Source organism: Muntiacus reevesi, chromosome 2 (genome assembly GCF_963930625.1).
Source record: "Muntiacus reevesi chromosome 2, mMunRee1.1, whole genome shotgun sequence".
NCBI classification, from domain to species: Eukaryota; Metazoa; Chordata; class Mammalia; order Artiodactyla; family Cervidae; genus Muntiacus; species Muntiacus reevesi.
Genome location: NC_089250.1, coordinates 150759957 through 150775726, shown reverse-complemented (window position 1 = coordinate 150775726; position 15770 = coordinate 150759957).

The window sequence follows — 15770 nt, the reverse complement described above, 5'->3', positions numbered from 1 at the left end:
ACCTCTGGATTTTCACAGGAGGATTTTATTTTCCAAATGCTGGTGTAATCCCATTGCTCTGCTCTTCTTTTCCTGTGGGCAGAATTAACAGGATATGGAGATCAGATCAGGACTTGGAGATCAGTTGGAAAGCTAAAGAAGCAGGTTGATTTGTGCATATGTATTTATGACTGAGCAACTGAGCATGTTAGTGAATGTGTATCCTCACTTCGCAAATTCAAGTTTAAAATGTTATCCTGATGATTTCTGTGATGAACAGAATGTTTGGTTTTGTTTCATTTACTGATACAAATGCCCCTAGAAGGGCTTGAACTGCCTCTTTCTGCGATCAAGGATTTTCCCTTGATTAAGGAAATCAAAGAAATCCAAGGTTCAGAGAATTACTCTCCTTCATTGTCAGGATTTAATGCATTTAAATCCAGAGCTAGAATCAAAGTATCACAGATTTGTCTTCTGTTAACATAATTTGGGACTCTCTTGTTTGTTAGAGCACAGCTCTGGCAGAAGGAAGGCTCTGGTCTCATATAATCACATCAGCCATCTGGGGTCATTGTTTAAGGGGCAGTACCCCCACTTCTCTGCAGACTTGCAGAACCAGTCACCAAGATAGGGGTACAGGAGTCTTCTTGTTTACAAACTTCCCGAGTGAATTTTGTCAGGTAAACTTAAGAAATGGACTGTGACCCATGCACAGAAAAAGGTATCTAGGCCATCAGTTTAGCCTGAAAAAGAATTGCCTTGCCTCCACACCTGTATTTCTAACAAGTCATAACATCTAAGATATTGAGCTTTACTTTGGATTTCATCTGTGATTACCAAAATCACATGATTGGGAAGAAGTAGTTTCATAAACCTATAGTGAGAGTGATGAAAGGGTTTTTTTTTTTTTTTCCCCAATTAAAACATCATTTCTGAAAGAGGCAGCCCACGTCTCCTGAAAGGCACTGCCACTAACAGAGAACCAGCTGCATCCCTTCATCTCGGGCCACCCTTGTGGAATGGATAAAAACTATGTGTTATCACCTATGGGGACTGGCTGCTTTGATGCAGTAGCATATGGTTGACGGTTAAAACAAAAATAAAACCGAACAGAAACTTCTGGTTATTTAGCCCTGGTAGAATTCTCAAAACTTATTACAAAAGGCTAAGCTGAGACAGCTTCATTCCATCTGTGCCGTTTCTCCAGCCCAGAGAAGCGCTGACCTTGTTGGGTCTGGTTGCTAGGGTGCTTCCCACATGCTGCTCAGAGCTTTGTGATGTCACAGGTTTCTGATTGTGCAACTGAGAAACTGCAAGTTGTGTATCACATGTGCTTATTAGGAAGGGTGAAAAGTCAAATTACCAAGATGATGTCTTGTTGCTAGTAGTAAGGGTGCTAATATCTGGTGGGCAGGTCCTCATAGTGGTGGGCTGCAGTGAACAGGTTTGAAAGTTTTATGTTCTTCCCCTTCCTGTGGCATAATTTCAACAGTCAGGGAAACCAGGTCTTGAAAGCTCTAACTTGGGTCCTAACTCAGGAAAGGGAGTTTATAGGAAGCAGCAGTGGGTGAGAGATATAGCCAGTATCTTCTACTTTTCACATTAAAAAAAGTGTTGAGTATCCTGAGTCTGAGAGTTCTGGGCTACTTGAAAATAAGAATAGCTTCTCATTTCTTTGTTGGACCACCTGCAAAGAGCATTCATGCTTCCTGTTCCCCAATTATTGTGATGCTGTTGGATTTTTTGGGCGGGAGATGTCAGTATCTGGTTCCAGCAGAGCAGAAGTCACAGTAAACTGGGAGCATCCCTCCATTGAACTTTTGCCTCCTACAGAAATGCAGATGAACTCAAGGCGATTTGTCCATTGTGTATGTTTCCTGAAACATTAAAGAAATGAGAAGGAAGCTTCTTAAGTGTGTACTGAGTTCTCCTGTGGAGGAGGAAAGAGGCGGGAATGGCCCCTATGAGTTATCTCTTAACTATGCTGAATCCATGAAAGCCTTTACAGAGCAGCTGGTCTCTTCCTGGGCTGGGTGCCAATCAAGCACAGAGGGTTTTAGGTCTCAAAGACCCTTTAGGTAAAGGGTGTACGTAGATGCTGAAAACATTGCAGGCTCATTGCTCTGGAGCAGGGCCTGAGGGAACAGGTACATGTTCTAAGTAGGAGCAGAACCATGGGTACAAGCAATGTGGGCCCAGCTGGCAGACTGAAGGGGCCCACAGAGGAGGACATGAGTCAGAGGGACAGAAATTTCAGAGGCAGAGCAAATTAGGTAATCCTAAATCTCATTAAAAAGCCAATGACTGTCAGATGTAAAAAAGACAGGTCAAGAGCAGAGTGAAGCCCAGAATAAGAGGTCTCTTTCAAAGTGAGTAGCCACTTGTTTCATTTATCCCAGGAGCTTTTGTTTACTTCATCGAGCTGGGGTATGGTTTGGAGTTTAGGGCACTTTTGGGCCTTATTTCTGGCATTAAATAAAAACATCCATGAGGGATTAAGGAAACACAGCTTGGGGTTCCCCTCCTGGAAGCTCTGCAGATGGTGGCAGAGCAGAGGTCTCCCTTGAGTCTCTTCATGTTTGTGACCACGGTGTTGCAGCGTCCCTCACATGTAGGTGTCTTTCAGAAAAGCTCTGCTCAGTGGATACTAGACCTGTCCCCCAGCCGCTCTAAGAAGTGCTCATAAAGGAATGTGAAGAACTACAGCAGCAGGAAGCTCTCAACAAGGACCAGACACACCTCCACAGAGCATTGACATGTTTCTACATTTTCAAAAACATGTTTAAAGGGGAAAAAGGTTAACATCTGAGTCCTGACATCCTCTTGTTTTCCTTACCTTCCTTACTCCTGAACTTTTTGGAGAGTTTCATACTCTGAAAACGGCACGTAGTAACAACTAAACTACTTATTTCATATTTTTCTGCAAACTTCTTGCTCCTCTTTTTTTTTTTTGTGATTGTTTAGTATGTTCCAAGCATAAAATGACTCCACTAACTGAATGTTCAGTTAGGACTAACTTTTCGATGGGTACATCCCCTTGGAAGCCACGTAACTCTGGCCAGTTGTGGTAAAACAGTCAGTGCTCCCATGTAACAGTGACTACTCTTTGATGGTCTAGACTTTATGACACCATTCATCTGATCAATAAACACGATAGAACAGGTATACTCTCTCGCAGGTGAATTTCTGCCACAGTGCTGGCTCCACCATTGTCAGATAAACTAATGTTTATGCAAAGTGTGCATGTTGGAGAATTTGCTATCAATGGGGTCTTTCTGGAGAAGTTTTGCAGACAGAACACATCTCCCCAGCTTGTTGCAAGTTCTGGAGAGAACTCCAATATTATTTCCTCAATCTTCCTGGCTAAACTGACCATAACTTTGTTTTCCTTTCTTATAGCACATTTTTTTGTTGCTGATTAGAAAGGCAATACATACTAGATATAATAAATATTAAGTGACACAAACTATAAAAATCTAGTGTGGCTATCACCCATTAGTTAGCTGACATTTGTGGATAATCACCATTAACTATTATATATTTTTCAGTTATTTTTGTTGCTTTCATGGATATAGAGAATTATTGTATATCTATTTATAAAATAATATTTAAATACACAAACATGCACACAGAGTTCAGTTCATGCAATGCAGATTATACAATTGGCCTCTTTTTCACTGGCGATAGATTTGAGTCTTTTTTTTCCTTATCAATTCATGCAGATATATATCATTTTTTTAGTAATAGATTTTATGTTTCAGGTTTAGAATCATAGCAAAATTGAGCAGGAAGAACAGAGAATACCCAGAACAGAGAATAACCATTCTACTCAATGTGCAAAGCCTCCCCCTCATTCATCATCCCACTACATATTGGTACATTTGTTACATGAACAAGCATTAACACACCATTACCAACCATAGTTTATATTAGGAATTATTTTTTGTGGATTTTAATAAATGTATGATGACATATTCTCACTATTATAGCATTAATATTAATGTAACATTAATATTAATATTCTCATTATTATAGCATTATAAACTATTGTACAGGATAGTTTATGTGCCCTAAAGATCCTTTGTGCTCCACCTCTTCATCCCCTCTTACAATAAACTCCTGACAACCACGGACCTTTTTATTGTATTCATAATTTTAGTCTTTTCATAATGTCATATAGTTGGAAACATACAGTACATGGTCTTTCCAGTTGGCATGTATCACTTTTTCTATAAACATCTATGGCTCCTCAGTGCCTTAATTTGACTTTATAGTTGATTTATTTTTCTATGTCGACTAATATTCCATTGTATGGATGTACCATAATTTTGTCCATTCACCTACTGAAGGATATCTCCCTTGCTTCCATATTTTGGAATTCATGGGTAAGGCTGCTCTAAAAATTTGTGTGCAGGTTTTTGTGTGAATCTAATTTTTCAGCTCAGTTGGTTAAATACTAAGGAATGTGAGAGTTGAATTACATAATAAGGATACATATAGTTTTGTAAAATATGCCAAACTTTCTTTCAAAGTGAATTCAGCCTTTCTTGAATCCTTTCTTTGGTGATGTATTTAAAAAGTTATTTCCAAGCTCAATCATTTAGATTTTCTCCTGTAGGAATTTTATAGCTTTGTGTTTTACATTTAGTTCTGCGATTCATTTTGCACCCCAGAACTAGATGCACATACCTTTCATAAAAATTAACTCATAAGCTCTGTGTGATGTGAATTTCTAGTTGTTTCAGGCTCACTTGTTGGGAGGCTCCTGTATCTGCTGACTTGTCTTTGCTTCTTTATCAAAGATTGGTTGACTCTATGTATGTGCATCTAGTTCTGGGGTCTGGTTTTTCCCATTGATCTGTTTGTTTAAACTTTTGCCAATACCACACTGCCTTGATTATAGCAACTGTGCAGTAATCTTAAAGTCAAGAAGTGTCAGTCCTCTTAACTTTTTCCTTTTCCTTCAATATTATGTCAGCTATTCTGGTCTCTTGCCTCCCCACACAAACTTTAGGATCAATGCACTGATATACACAAAATAACTTACTGGGGTTTTGACTGAAATTATACTGAATCTATAGATTAAAGCAGGAAGAACCAGCCTCTTAGCGCTATTGAGCCCTTCTATTCATGAATATGGATTATCTCTCTAGTTTTCCTTCGAGTTCTTTCAACATAGTCTTATAATTTTTCCTTTATAACTCTTAAACATTTTTTGTTTGGTTTATCTGTCAGGTTTCTTTCTTTCTTTCTTTCTTTTTTTTTTTTTTTTTTTGATGCTAATGCTAATGTTACCTCTTCCTGTTTAATGGCTGCAAGAGTCTATTCTCTGGATGTGATTAAGAACCCTCATTAATTAAATTTGGATGATTTTAAAAAGTGAACAAACAAAAGCACCCAGCTGGTGCTAGTGGTAAAGAATCCTCCAGCCAATGCAGGAAATGCAAGAGGCGTGGGTTTAATCCATGGGTCAGGAAGATTCCCCTGGAGGAGGAAATGGCAACCCTCTCCAGTATTCTTGCCTGGACAATTCCAGGGGCAGAGGAGCCTGGTGGTCTACAGTCCACAGGGCTGCAAAGTGTTGGACACAATTGAGTGTGTGTGCATGTGTGCACACACACATGCACACACACTTTATTCACCAACCACCACCAAATCAAAGATGGTGATATATTACTTGATCAAGCTGAAGATATAGAAAATAAAGGAAACCAATCTATATTTATCACTCAGGGTGACAGTTGTCAAATATACCAGCGTAAATAGCAGCAAACTAGATTGCATGAATTAGATAAGTACACTCTAAAATAAATACCTAAAACAACTTAGTCTGATAGATAGATGTGTGTGTGTGTCTGTGTGTGTGTGTGTTTCTAAGAACCATTGATTCAAAATAGCATGCTGCTGCTGCTGTTAAGCCATTTCAGTCGTGTCTGACTCTGTGCGACCCCACAGATGGCAGCCCACTGGGTTCCCCCGTCCCTGAGATTCTCCAGGCAAGAACACTGGAGTGGGTTGCCATTTCCTTCTCCAGTGCATGAAAGTGAAAAGTGAAAGTAAAGTCACTCAGTCGTGTCCGACTCTTCACGACCCCATGGACTGCAGCCTACCAGGTTCTTCCGTCCATGGGATTTTCCAGGCAAGAGTACTGGAGTGGGTTGCCATTGCTTTTTCCGCAAAATAGTATAGTGGAATCTTAACATTCTTCAAGTTGTCAGTTACATTTGTAACCAAGCCAGGGAAATGTAGAATGTTTCACAATAGAAGTCTAAATTTTGACTGATTACAGACCATCTCTGGATACCTTTGATTTATACTTGCTCACATCTCTAATATTAAAAAGCGGAGATAATTACTTTGCCAACAAAGGTCCATCTAGTCAGGGCTATGGTTTTTCCAGTGGTCACGTATGGATGAGAGAGTTGGACTGTGAAGAAAGTTGAGTGCCAAAAAATTGATGCTTTGGAACTGTGGTATTGGAGAAGACTCTTGAGAGTCCCTTGGACTGCAAGGAGATCCAACCAGTCCACCCTAAAGCAGACCAGTCCTGGATGTTCATTGGAAGGACTGATGCTGAAGCTGAAACTCCAGTGCTTTGGCCACCTCATGCGAAGAGTTGACTCATTGGAAAAGACCCTGATGATGGGAGGCCTTGGGGGCAGGAGGAGAAGGTAACGACAGAGGATGAGATGGCTGGTTGGCATCACCAACTTGATGGACATGAATTTGAGTAAACTCTAGGAGTTGGTGCTGACCAGGGAGGCCTGGCTTGCTGCGATTCATGAGGTCGCAAAGAGTCGGACACGACTGAGCGACTGAAGTGAACTGAATGTAATTTGTAAGATTAGACTTCAAAGGAGGGTTTTCCTTGAGCGTTCGGAAGAGTTTTAATTTATTGTTTGTCTGGTGTATCGTTTAAAATCCAGGAAACCTCCTCTTCAGGATTTAGGCAGTTGTCTCTGTGATATCCTGAAGCCTCTTCCGTTCCACCTGCTCAAGAAATATAAGCCCTGGTTGTAGCTGATTTGGAGTTTAAATGGACTGTAACTCAAGTGTGACGGCAACCGTACTGTTTGTTCAGCAGGCTGTTAAGCCTGTCATTTCCCAAGGCAGCCCATAGAGCAAAGTTTTATTTAATTGTTCAAGCAAAAAATAAAAATATCCAGGTGCTCTACTTGTCTGAAGCTTTTTTCTTGGATCTTGCCATCAGCTAGCATTTAAGTTAGAAATAAACTTGGTGAGATAGCTCCATGAAGATTGAAGACTACAATAAAATTGTTATACACAAGGTCTCAAAAGAATGGTTTGGAGATAAAAATGTGGCATGAAAGAAATGTTCTTTACTTTCATATAAATTATTCAAAATTATTTAGAGAAAACAATCAATAGGCCACAGTTGCACAGTAAATCCAGATGAGCAGACCCTATATGTTTGGCTTACTACTTTGTCCTTAAAATTTTATTTATAACACCAGCAATTAATATGAGTCTAGCAGTGATAGTACAGTCTACTAACAAGAGATAATACAGTCATTCTCATCAGGTTGATTCAGAATGAGGAATTTAGACAGGTTGATTTAAAGAAAAGTAAGATAGTGGTCACCAGTCTTAAACATGATTTGGCCTTGGTGTTCAACAGTTGAGTTTCCGGCTCCTTGGGGTAGGGAGGATCTGAAAGAATTCCTACAAGGATCCTATATGAGGCACTTTGTTTTGATACATTTTTTAGCAACAACTTTAGCACTTTGACCTTTGTGGATGATAGGTGATGAGTTTGAGAGGGAGATACATTTGGCTATTTTCAAAGCCCTATTGTTTTTAATTACAATGATAGTTACAGGTGTAGATATTAAAATATTACAGGTGTAGATATGCATCATCTGTAAGGCCACAGATGTCAAGCAGTTATGGCTCCTGTGTTAGAAGGTGGTCGACTGAAAAGTGATCACCTAAAGGGGGCAGCAGACGTCCGTCTTCAGCTGAATGTTACACTATGCCAAAGAGAGCTCAAGAAAGAGCTGAACATCTTCAGGTTTGTTTTGGGCTTAGGCAAATGATTTGCTTTGGCCAATAGAATGTTTCAAAAGTATTTATTATTCATGCAGAATCTTGAAAAAGCTACTTGCATGAATTCCTCTTTCGGAATCCTGCTACCATAAGTACAAACTTAGGCTAACCTGCCTGAGGATGGAAGACCACAAGAGGAAGAAAATGTATCCTAGACAACCAGCCTTGAGCTAGCTGAGTTCTAAACATGAGGGAGCCCAACCAAGATCAGCAGAAACACACTACTGAAGCTGACTACAGACACATGGTAAGTACAGCTAGGCCTGGCCTAGATCAGCAGAATTGCTCAGTAACCTCACAGATTCATGAGAAATAACAAATGTCATTGGTATTTAACACTGAGGTTTCATGGTTGTTGGTTAGACAGCATTAATGAGACATCACATAACTGGTACACCTGCCATGGAAAGTGGTCAGTATATGTTAGCTGTAGACACTCATTTCATTGATTCCAAGGTACTTAGATGAGGTCCCTTCTTGAATTTTTTAGAAGCCATCTATAGAAAGTTTTCACTCAGTAGCACTATAATTGCCACCTGACTGACATCGACTATTATATCTATCAATTCTAAGATGCATCCTGAATTTTAAAGATGCCAAAATGCAGAAATTATGCTTATTGTAGAAAATGTTATCAAAAATCCTCAGGATGGTTGATGCTTTTGAGTGTATCCCAACTCTTTGGAGCCAGAATATATTGTAAAAATGGAGGTTGTCAGCATAATACAATATAAAATAAGAATTTTGAATTTCTAAAGAACAATAGGACCTGGAGAATGTGTGGTAAAAGGTAGTCTTTGTTAAAGCAGGTCAACACTGTCCTCTTTGACCTCCTAGATGACCAAGGAGGAACAGACTGGGTGACTCAGGAATATTTTCTGAGTTGCTTTAACAGTACAAGGACAAAGGCTTAAGAAACAAAGCTTTCTTTCATACTTACAGTTTGAGGTTATAAAATATGTCCCCTCGGGTCTCCTTGTGCTGAATTAGGATGGTGTTTAATTAAGCTGCCTATAAATGGTGTTGGAACAGACAGGGAGAGTTTAAATACTACAATTAAAGACATTCATTTATGTTTTGCTTTTTATGTTTCCTTAGGGTTTGTACATTACACAGATACAAATTACTATTTTATTCTATTATCTCAATCTTTTATAATCTTTGGTAGATTGGGCTAAAGGGGTTAATATTGGGCAGTCAGATTTGTAATGGATATTTGCAAATATCACAAAAAGTCAGTACTTTAATTTTATTATTTTATATTATTTTGGACCAAAACAGGCTCTAGGTTGAATCCTACCCTTAATTCCAGAATAATCTTCTTCTGCTGAAGATAAAGCATATGCTCCTTCAAAAATGAAACCCCAAATTCTATAAACACCTTATGTAGACTCCAACGGTTACTGCAACCATCTCCCCAAACTGTTTGAAAAATTGGTAACACTACAGGAATCCTGAATGTCCCTTCATAGCAAAATCCCAGAAGAAAGCAGTTATCAGTCAAGAGAAATTGGGATACTGTAGTTGAGTGGTGAGCTTATCCTGGATCCTCTTTCTGCCAGGGGATTCCTCTTCCTTCCTTGTGTCCATATCTAAGATGGTACCTTGAATTATTGACCTTGGGAAGCAGGCTACTGAATTATTCCCCTTACCTGAAATAAAGCTTTGATTTCCTGCCCCGACCTCGTGTGGCTTCCAGGAGGAGCAAGTTCTGGTTCCACTCTATAATAAGCCTGTGGCCTTGACTAAGTTTTCTGGTTTTAAAATTCAGTTCTTTTCTTTGCTAAAGATTTGCTGATGGTGGTTAGTAATACTGCTTTATAATGTATGGTGAAACTTAGGAACAGCAACTTTCCATAAAGACAAGACATAAAGAGGTTACTTCCCATTCTTCTATCTTTGTTTTTTCTTTTCTGTTCTTTTTTTTTGAGGGGGGGGGGGTTGTTTTTTTAAATCCTGAGTTTCTCTCTCTGGGTCTGGGTACAGCTACCACACCTTAATGCCAAACATCTGCCTAAATGTCCAGATTTACTCCCTCTCAAATGGCAAGTATCTGTGTTCCCTTGTGATGGGGCACTCTCCTTTGTGATGAATTTCCCTGAAGGGACCACCAACCTAGATTACCACTGCTCATCTTACACTGTGACTGTTTCTCTAACTGAATGTGTTGCTGATGGATGCATGGGCATGCTGTGATCTCTTTCCCTTCACAAGAACATCCTGAGACACACTGCCTCTCCTTTGTGGCGCTGGAATCAGTGGCAACCAGGTAAGGGACAATGTGGATGAATCAGTGCGGCCCATTGCTATTTTACATATGTGTAAATTGAGGTTTCAAGAAGCTAAGTAAATCACAGATTCTACAGCTACTAAGTGGCAGAGTCAGTATATAACCTCAGGTAGTGAGACACCACAGTTCTCTGTTTCCCTCCAGTTGAATATATCCTCAGATGGGCAGTAGTCATTTTCAGACTCACACAGAATCTCAGGAAAACTGGATGTGTTGGAGAAGTTCTGGGGAGTTGAAGGGAAAAGGTCACCATGGTTCTGTTATGAAAGGAGCTATACACTTGTGCTCACAAATGATCAAATTTGGGACCTTGTTAGGGTTTTCTCAGAGGTCAAAAATCAGTAGAGTTTCAGGTGTACTGTGGCAAATGACAAAGAGGGAACTGGATTCCCATGGTCGAGTCTACGAGCACCGAATAATGAAACACCTTCTGGGTATAAAGGGGAAGACAGGGCCACATGCCCTTCCCTCTCTTGGACTCTACCCGCTGCCCTGTGGCATATGCAGCTAGAGGGTATGTGTATGAGGGCCAGACTTGTTGCTAACCAGAAGAAACTTCCCTCCTAATTAAATGAAGCAATGCTGCATGATTAAAAATAATTCCTCTCAGTGACTGTAAATTAAATCAGGGCATCAGGAATAGTATTTCTTGAAGCAGAAACATAGTGTATGTATTTCTGTGCTTGTACTTCAATATCAGAACTTCGTTATTTAAAAACATAATCATTCAAGCAGATTTTAAGATGCTTCTATTTGCCTCTCTTCAGAAAACTTCATCTTTAGCTTTAAATTCTGGGGATATGAGGTCATCTAATAATTTTCCCTGCCTTTTGGCAATTTCAGGGTATGGAAACTATTTTTTCCAACACATGCTTTATTACATATAAAGAAAATGATTTTTTTTTTACCTTTCAAAAATTAAAATTTATTAGGATTCATGTGTGGTCACCAGCTCTTGCTTCAGAAACTGTTCTTGTTTGAAAGTCACAGAAATTAACTCTACTTAAAATGTAGGAGAGAGATTTACTGGGGAGAAGGCAGCAGGAACCTCAACAGAATTTCTACCAAAGCAACAGTCTGGTTCATGAACTTCTGAGCTTCAGACATTCCCTTACTCTTAGTATCATTAATCAAGAGTCAAAGTCCTGAAAAAGAAGATCCAATTGACCAACACTGGGGCACCAACTCACATCTTGACTTTTCCAGGAGATGTAAGAGAAGCAATAAGTCCTCCTTGACTCTTATCAGCAAGGGGTGGCAGAGGGAGGTTGAACTTAGGTTCTGCCAAGAACTTTGGCAAATTACCCAAATTACACTTTGGAAAATTACCCAAATAAGAGATGGGCAGGCTATAGAAACAGAGGTAAAGGGTTGAATGTTAACAAGTCAGGAGCAAACAAAAATTTTTTTTCTAGAAAAAAAAATATATATGTATAAGAACTATATATAATGTGCATGTGTGTATCTTGCATTATATAATGTGCATATTTCTGGAAAGCTTTCTTATTTCAGCTATAAAAGGGTAACCATTTATTTGTAATAATTTGGGTACTGCATCTCTTCACAGCTAGTAATGAAAAACAGAGCCACAGATTGATTTTGTTTAAAAGTTGAATTGTTCTATAATGGCTTTCTCCAAGGGAAAGAGGCTGAATATGTAATTGAGATCCCCTGGGGAAGAGGATTCTGAATTCTGCCAGCAGGAAGCTCCTCTCTTGAATAGACCTTGATGGAAGATTTCATCACAGATCCCATCACTTCAACCAGATAATTAGCCTTTAGGGACTGAATGTTCTGGCATCCCTTTCTTTTTTCTTTTTCTTTCTGTCTGTGAGCATGTGTGTGATTTTTCTTTGTAAGATGCATGTGATTTCAACTCTGGCTAAAATGATTGATTTTTATCCTCTTTTTCAAGGAATCATGTTTGTTAGTTGATTGCCTCCTAAGCGCCTCTTTATTTTTCTTTAAAGTCTACTTATGGTGATAAGGATTTCCTTGAGGGACACCAACCCAGGACACATTTTCTCTTTTCCAGAAAACTGGGACACAGAAATCCCATGCTTGATATCTTTGTTTTCTTTCCTTTCCTACTGATGAACCCCCTGCTAGCGACTCTTTCAGGCAATTCTCGTAGCCTTCTGATAAGACGTAATCTGACCTGGTACTTAGGAAAATTGATGCTGTTATTTGTTTTGTCTGCACAAAGATTACAAGCAAGGAAAAAAGCTTCCTTTATCTCTTTCAAGAAAAATCAATAATTGGGGGTTTTGTAGCCATCTCTGAGAACCTGTGCTTAAGAGTGGGCCATTAAATGTGGCTATAACCAAAACCTGATGCCTCCGAGTGGTCTGTAATCAGAGCCTAGAGATTAAGGGGGCTTCTAGCCCTAGGGACCCTGCATACTTAGGGATTTCAAGTCCCATTCAAATTTTATTTAATACAGAGAGTGATAAAAATTAAGGCTGAATTTGCCAAGTTAGTAAATTAAAATGAAAACAAAACAAAAAATAAAACACTAAAACCAAACTTCCAGCAGTTAACAATGGAATTCAAAAAGATGTTTTTATCACCAAAAGGATGAAAGCATATAATCTCAAATGAAAGGATGATCATTTGTTTTGAATAAATTTAGTTTTATGGAAAACACATACTTTATTTTCTTATTTTTTCTTACATTTAAAACATGCCTCATTGAAACCATCAGCATTACCCTCTATAATGAAGATAAATCTCCCAATTTTAACAGTGAGTGAATGAAGCTAGACACAAAATTGATTGTGTTGCATAGTTCCATTTATAGAAGTGATATAAACAGGAGAAACTGATCTCTGCTGCTCTGGGTTAAGGCAGTGGGTTTTCATCAAGGGGTAGATGGAATTATCTGGAAAGTAATAAGGGTGGGCACATTTTTAGGATATCAGTGATGTTTTGTTTCTTGATCCAAGTAATGCTACATGCATCACTTCACTTTGTGAAAAATTCAGCAAGATTTACACTATTTTATATGTACTTTTTGGTGTATTCTGCTTCAGTTAAGATAAACAAAAATAAAGGTTATGTCATTAAAGCCCTGTATAGACCCACTTGACATTGGGAAAGCACTGATCTGATTTGGTTTCCCTTTTGACAGATGAGGAAACTGAGGACCTGAGAGGGAAGCTTTCTAACTCAAAGTCATGAAGCAAATCAGTGATTCAGCTGAGCATGGAGTCCAGGCTTCCTCAGCTGAGTCCAGGGTCCTTGCCATGGTGCAGGCCCCTTCATCCTGAGATAATCATTGTGCTGAAGGCATCTCTACCAGGCAGGGCCCAACTTTCAGGAAGGTGCATATCCAAGTGCTTGTACCTGGCAGACATTCATTCCATACTTATTGAGTAAGACCTCAAATGCATATTGCTGTTACCTATCTTCAGCCAGGGAACAGAATGCCTCTTGATAGTTAGCTTACCTCTGTCATACTTATAAATTGATTGGTCATTTTATTATCTCTTTAACAAAATATATTTTCCCTTCTTTTTCAAGAAAAACTTTTCTCCTTGAACTCTTGAAGCTCTCCAGCCATTCTTTTTCTTTCTAGTGGGTCCCCTGCCCTTCTCCTTACAGATAGGCTCAATATCCCCATGTCTTAGCAAACATAATTTTTTAAAAAAAGCAAAACAAACAAAAGTAGCCCCTTTCTTTGTTCCTAACAGTGAGTAATATGTATTGAGTGTCCATCATGTGTGCACCTGCAAGCCCAGCCCATGACCAGGCAAGTCCAGATTCCCTTTCGAGTTATTTCTTTATATCTTCAAATTGTTTAAGGAAGACAGGTAGTCATTCATTCTTTCTTCTCTTCATGTCCAGTCTCACCCCCCAATCCATGGTAATCCATGGTTATTTGCACTGGTCTGTGGACACTGTTTTATTGAAGGATGTCCAAGTTTTCTTGGTTGGATGTCCCTACATCCCAATTTTCATGGGATAGTTAGAAGCGGTCCTGAAACTCATATTAATGGACCCCTGTTTTAATTTTTTTAAGTTTATTTATTTTATTGGAGGCTAATTACAGTATTGTAGTGGTTTTTGCCATACATTGATGTGAATCAGCCATGGATGTATATGTGTCCCCCATCTTGAACCACCCTCCCACCTCCCTCCCCATGCCATCCCTCAGGGTTGTCCCAGTGCACTGGCTTTGAGTGCCTCGTTTTATGCATTGAACTTGGACTGGTGATCTGTTTCATATATGGTAATAGGCATGTTTCAATGCTATTTTCAAATCATCCCACCCTCTCCTCCTCCCTCAGAGTCCAAAAGTCTGTTCTTTATATCTGTGTCTCTTTTGCTATCTCACATATAGGGTCATCATTACCATCTTTCTAAATTCCATATATATATATATAAACTTACTGAATTGGGGTTTTTCTTTCTGACTTACTTCACTCTGTATAATAGGCTCCAGTTTCATCTACCTCATTAGAACTGATTCAAATGTGTTCTTTTTAATAGCTGAGTAATATTCCATTGTGTATATGTACCACTGCTTTCTTATCCATTCATCTACTGATGGACATCTAGGTTGCTTCCATGTCCTAGTTGTTGTAAATAGTGTTGCAGTGAACATGGGGGTACATGTGTCTCTTTCAATTCTGGTTTTCTTGGTGTATATGCCCAGCAGTGGGACTGCTGGGTCATACGGTTGTTCTATTTTCAGTTTTTTAAGGAATCTCCACACTGTTCTCCATAGTGGCTGTACTAGTTTGCATTCCCACCAATAGTGTAAGAGGGATCACATTTCTTCACACCCTTTTCAGCATGTATTGTTTATAGACTTTTTGATAGCAGCCATTCTGACCTGTGTGAGATGGTGCCTGACTGTGGTTTTGATTTGCATTTCTCTGATAATGAGTGATGTTGAGTGTTTTTTCATGTGTTTGTTACCAATCTGTATGTCTTCTTTGGAGAAATGTCTGTTTAGTTCTTTGGCCCATTTTTTGATTGGGTTGTTTATTTTTCTGGTATTGAGCTGCATTAGCTCCTTGTATTTTTTTGAGATTAATTCTTTGTCAGTTGCTTTGTTTGCCATTACTTTCTCCCATTCTGAAGGCTTTTTCACTTTGCTTATAGTTTGTTCATTGTACAAAAGCTTTTAAGTTTAATTAGGTCCCATTTGTTTATCTTTGCTTTTATTTCCATTACTCAGGGAAGTGGGTCATAGAGGATCCTGTTTATGTCAGTGAACGTTTTGCCTATGTTTTCCTCTAGGAGTTTTATAGTTTCTGGTCTTACATTTAGATCTTTAATCCATTTTGAGTTTATTTTTGTGTATTGTGTTAGAAAGTGTTCTGGTTTCATTCTTACATATGGTTGATCAGTTTTCCAAGCACCACTTGTTAAAGGATTGTGTTTTCTTCATTGACTATTCTTGCCTCCTTTGTCACAGATAAGGTGT